The 5,527-nt window shown below is 46.3% G+C and overlaps 1 long non-coding RNA gene across 1 annotated transcript; it reads left to right on the top strand.

Annotated features, from left to right (window-relative positions):
* The first annotated feature begins 863 nt into the window (after window positions 1-863).
* On the top strand, window positions 864-5,123 carry LOC143288145 (uncharacterized). The gene is made up of 3 exons (XR_013056040.1): window positions 864-908; window positions 1,381-1,445; window positions 4,989-5,123. It is a non-coding gene; the product is annotated as an uncharacterized LOC143288145 (long non-coding RNA).
* Window positions 5,124-5,527: the final 404 nt, after the last annotated feature.

Here is a 5,527-nt window from a genome sequence, read left to right as displayed (position 1 = left end):
AGGTCAGTGCTTCTTCTTTTTTCTTTTCTTTTTTTCGTCGCTTTTGGGGTGTGGGGGGTTGCTTTTTATAATTTTTTTTTAAATAATTTTTTTTTTTACATTGTTCGCTCTCAGTCTTTCTTCGTGTCGACATCATTGTCTGTTCACTGAAGACACGTACGCATTCAGTCATTTACATCTATTCGTTATTCATTGTTATCATGTGTTTTTTTTTCTGTTTTTGTTGTTGTTGTTTTTTAACACATGGAGAGACATCTGGCCTTCTTTCTTTTACTGATGTGACTTCTGACAGTGACAGTGTCACTTGATGTTCAAACATGACATTCATCCTTCACTTTAACACACACAAATGCACGCACACACACACACACACACACACACACACACACACACACGCGCGCGCGCGCACACACACACACACAGCTACACACACTGACACACACACACAGAGTTACACGCACACACACACACACGCACACGCACACAAAATGGTTGACCGTCCCATAAATGGGCCGGGGTTATTACCACCACCACCACCCCCATCACCACCAACCCCCCCCACCCCCACCCCACCCCACGACCTCCCCCCTCCCCCACCCCCTCCGGTTAAAAAAAAAATGAAGCTCAGAGGAAAAATGATTGGTCCACCCCGAAGAGAGAGAGAGAGAGAGAGAGAGAGAGAGAGAAGAATAAAGATTCTGTCCAATGAGAAGTTGACAAAAAGAAAAAAAAGAAAAAAGAAAAAGAATTCTGTCCAATGAGAAGGTGACAATGAGAGACCAGCGAGAATCTAGGCCACGCCCTCTCTCCTTCTCTTTATTCACCCGTGTGTACGTCTGCCAAGCTTAGAATAGTGTTTACCTAGCTAGCGAACGGGTTCTACCACACACTTGACACATTTATTTGACGTGAGTAAAACCGTAGTAGTAGTTCTCTACGTTAGCATAACCGTCGTAGTAGTTTTCTTCTACGTTTTGCACAATGAAGATAGAAGGTTGCGTTCTGGGTTTTTTTTTTTTGGGGGGGGATGGTGTTTTGAATGTGTGTGTGTGTGTGTGTGTGTGTGTGTGTGTGTGTGTGTGTGTTGAATGTGTGTGTGTGTGTGTGTGTGTGTGTGTGGAATGTGTGTGTGTGTGTGTGTGTGTGTGTGTGTGTGTGTGTGTGTGTGTGTGTGTGTGTTGAAGGTGATCGTTTGTTTATGACAACTCCAGTTCAATCTCTGTTAACGATGAAAAGAAAAAAGAGAATAACGATAGAAATGGGAGGGGGCGGGGTGAGGTGGAGGGGGGAAGTAGGATTTGAAAAAAAAGTTAGAAGATTTATATATATATTTTTTTAACGCAAATAGTATTGTAGTTTTGGGACTTTTTTATATTCCAGATTTGGGAAATCATCGTGCTTTTAGCTGTCTTCGACCATGGATGGATTCGCCAGTGTGAAGAACGGTAAGCGTGATTTATTTCTTTCGTTGAACAACCTATAATATCTTCTTTTTTTTTATACAGCGACTTTCCAAGATCAAGTTTAATTGGGCAGAAAAAGAAGAAGAAAAAAGAAGAAAAACAACAACAAAAAATGTGGCCTGTGGTTCGTCCGTCGGGATCGACGAGGACCATCTAGTCATCCTGGGGGTGGATGGGTTGGGCTCTGTGGGTGCGCAGATGACTGGTCAGGCCAATCCGCGCCCGGAAGGTTCTGACGCAGAGTGGACAGGGAATGGTGGCGGCTGTCGGGGACTTGCTTTTCCTGGCCTGTCTGCGTTGCTCTGCTGCAGTGATTCTGTTGGCCTCACAGGATTTGGCGCCTTTGTGGACAGCTGAACGCCACTTTGGTCTGTCCATTGCATTCAGCTCCCATGTGTCGTGGCTGATGTTGAAGGCCTTCAGAGAAGCTTTCAGAGTGTCTCTGAAGCGCTTCTTTTGGCCTTCATGGGAGCGCTTCCCATGTTGGAGTTCGCCGTACAGCAGTTTCTTGGGAGCTGGTGGTCTGGCATGCGAACTACATGGCCTGCCCAGCGCAGCTGGGCCTGCATCAAGATGGTGTAGATGCTGGGCAAGTTTGCACGAGTGAGCACCTTTGTGTCAGGGATCTCCTCTTGCCACTTTATGCCGAGAAGTTTTCTGAGGCTGGTGGTGTGGAAGTGGTTCAGTTTTTTGGCGTGGTGTTTGTAGACCGTCCATGATTCACATCCATAGAGCAGTGTGGTGAGAACTATGGCCTTCTATACTTTGAGCTTCGTCTCCAGGGTGATGCCTCTCCTGTTCCAAACGTCCTTATGGAGTCTGCCGAAGGCAGCGCTGGCTTTGGCGAGTCTGGCATTCACCTCGTCGTCGATGACAACTGTGCGAGAGAGCGTACTGCCCAGGTATGTGAACTTGTCCACCGCGTTCAGTCGTTGCCCGTTGATGAAGATGTTTGGTTCAACGGGAGGCTTTCCTGGAGCTGGCTGGTGCATCACCTCAGTCTTCTTTGTGCTGATTGTGAGGCCAAAGTTGTCACAGGCAGTAGAGAACTTGTCGACGCTGTGTTGCATGTCAGCTTCGGAGGCAGCGTTGAGAGCACAGTCATCAGCAAACAGGAAGTCGTTGACGGTGTCTGTCCTCACCTTGGTTTTTGCTTGAAGCCTCCTGAGGTTGAAGAGTGAGCCATCTATGCGATACCTGATGCCAATGCCTACGTCAGCGTCTCTGAAGGCATCTGTCAGCATGGCTGAAAACATGAGACTGAACAGGGTGGGGGCAAGAACACACCCTTGCTTGACTCCGTTGGAGACAGGGAATGGTTCTGAAGTCTCTCCGTTGTCTTGGATTCGGGCCAGCATCCCATCGTGTAGTTGCCGTATGATGGTGATGAACTTTCTGGGACATCCGTACTTCGCCATGATTCTCCAAAGGCCATCTCTGCTAACAGTATCGAAGGCCTTGGTCAGATCGACATAGGTGGAGTAAAGGTCGGCGTTCTGTTCCTGACACTTCTCCTGGAGCTGCCTGGCAGCAAACACCATGTCGATAGTCCCGCGTTCTTTCCGGAAGCCACACTGGCTCTCTGGTAGGAGACCTTGCTCAAGGTGCACTATGAGACGGTCGAGTAATACTCTGGCCAGAGTCTTGCCTGCGACGGACAGCAGGGATATTCCACGATGGTTGTCACAGGCCTGACAATTTCCTTTGCGCTTGTACAGGTGTATGATAGAAGCGTCTTTGAAGTCCTGTGGAGCTGCCTCATGTTGCCAGATGAGCTGGAACAGCTGATGAAGCTTCTCAGTCAGCGCCATACCACCTTCTTTGTAGACCTCAGCTGGAATGGAGTCTGAGCCAGGGGCGTTGCCATTGGATAGCAGACGGATAGCTTTCTGGGTCTCCTCCAAAGCTGGAATGGCATCCAACGACTCACTGACTGGCACCTGGGGGAGTCGGTCGATGGCTTCATCATTGATGGTGGAGGGGCGGTTCAGTACGCTGTCAAAGTGTTCAGCCCATCTCTCAAGGATCCCGTCCCTGTCAGTGATTAGGGTAGAACCATCAGCACTGAGCAGTGGAGCAGATCCGGAGGCGGTGGGACCGTAGACAAAAAAAACAACAAAAACAAACAAACAAACAAAACCCCAACGAAACAAACAAACAAACAAAAAAACAACCCCCCAAAAAAACAACAACAACAACAACAAAAACAAACAAAAAAAGACAAAAACAGATCGACGTATAGAGCATGCATTGAACACTAAAACGACATTTACTTGTATAATCCTTCACAGATATCCAACCAGACGCCAACATGTACTAACTTTTATGTGGATGCACAAAGCATCGCACATCAATGAAATACTCGTAGACCCTTTCAATGATTGCCAGTGCACTGTTTGTTTATTAATTAATTTATTTATCTATCTATTCATTAACTTATTTATTACTCTATCTATTCATCTAGTTATCTAATTTCTTTTTGTTGGGAGGGGGTGTAGGGGGAATATTCTTCTCCCACCTTATTTCGTTCAACAGAACGAACCGATGTTAGAATTATTGACAACTAACAAACCGTGTTGATTAGCGTAAGAAATAGCTTTGAAATTTCCCGGGTTGCCTAGAGAGCTGAACTCTTGTCCTCCACCCCCCCCCCCCACCCACCACCCCCCGCCCACATTAAGCACATAGAAACAACACCACCAACAACAACAACATCAAACACGGATATTTCAGACTGTGTCGAGACGTTAAGACAACGCGCACACACACACACACACACACACACACTGACACTACGGCATTCTTTTTTGTTTTTGTTTTTAATTGAAAAAAAAAAAGGAGTGTCTTCTCGTGAAAAGAAGGCGAAGAACACATTACAACGAACCATTACATTTTTCAACACAATGTGCAACAGAAACCGATTAACTTTCCAAATTTAGCAATGCACACCAAATAATATTGAACGGATTTTGACTGCCGACTTTGTGTGCAGTCCAGAGTTACTTTCTTTCATTTATATAGTTTAGTTTATCTGATAGTCCATACGCACTTAATGTTTTCCCTTGGAGTTTTTTGGGTGACAAAACAACACGCTCACACACACACACACACACACACGCACGCACGTACGCACACACACATACAAATACACGGACACGCACAGACATGCACAGACCAACAAACAAAAAAACAACAACGCACTCAAGATTTTCGCTTTGGAGTTTGTATTACGTCTACACACACACACACACACACGCACGCACGCACACACACACACACACATCAACAACAACAACAATAACAGCAACAAGCTTGAACTTATATCGTGCTCTTTCGTGTGTATACAATACATTCGATCAGCAGACGCAATGGCGAAAGATACACAGACTGTGTTGAAATCAAATCAAACTTAATCAAACACAGAGAAAGTGCACACCATCTGCATTCCACTACCACGCTGTACTTCAGTGTATTACACACCGTGCCTTGTGTCCATGGCGTAACCTCCAAATAATTTTCCAACAGACTCAGAGACAGCCGTCATGTGCGACACCATCAGGACAGCACTGAATGGTCTGACCGTCTGTGACGTCAACACAGATCTGGATGACGTCAACACAGACTTCGAGTGGGTGCAAGGAGGGGACGAGGACAGCTATGATAAGGTGAGCTGTGTGTGTGTGTGTGTGTGTGTGTGTGTGTGAGTCTATGTGTGTGTGTGTGTGTGTGTGTGTGTGTGTGTGTGTGTGTGTGTGTGTGACTATGTGTGTGTGTGTGTGTGTGTGTGTGTGTATGTGTGTGTGAGAGTCTATGTGTGTGTGTGTGTGTGTATGTGTGTGTGTGTGTGTGTGAGTCTGTGAGTGTGTGTGTGTGTGTGAGTCTCTGTGTGTTAGTGTGTGTGTGTGTGTGTGTGTGTGTTAGTGTGTGTGTGTGTGTGTGAGTCTATGTGTGTGTGTGTGTGTGTGTGTGTGTGTGAGTCTATGTGTGTGTGTGTGTGTGTGTGTGTGTGTGTCTATGTGTGTGTGTGTGTGTGTGAGTCTATGTGTGTGTGTGTGTGTGTGTGT

Source organism: Babylonia areolata, chromosome 12 (genome assembly GCF_041734735.1).
Source record: "Babylonia areolata isolate BAREFJ2019XMU chromosome 12, ASM4173473v1, whole genome shotgun sequence".
Lineage (NCBI taxonomy): Eukaryota > Metazoa > Mollusca > Gastropoda > Neogastropoda > Buccinidae > Babylonia > Babylonia areolata.
Note: the sequence above shows the minus strand (reverse complement) of the source record. Positions and strands in the feature narration are given on the sequence as shown.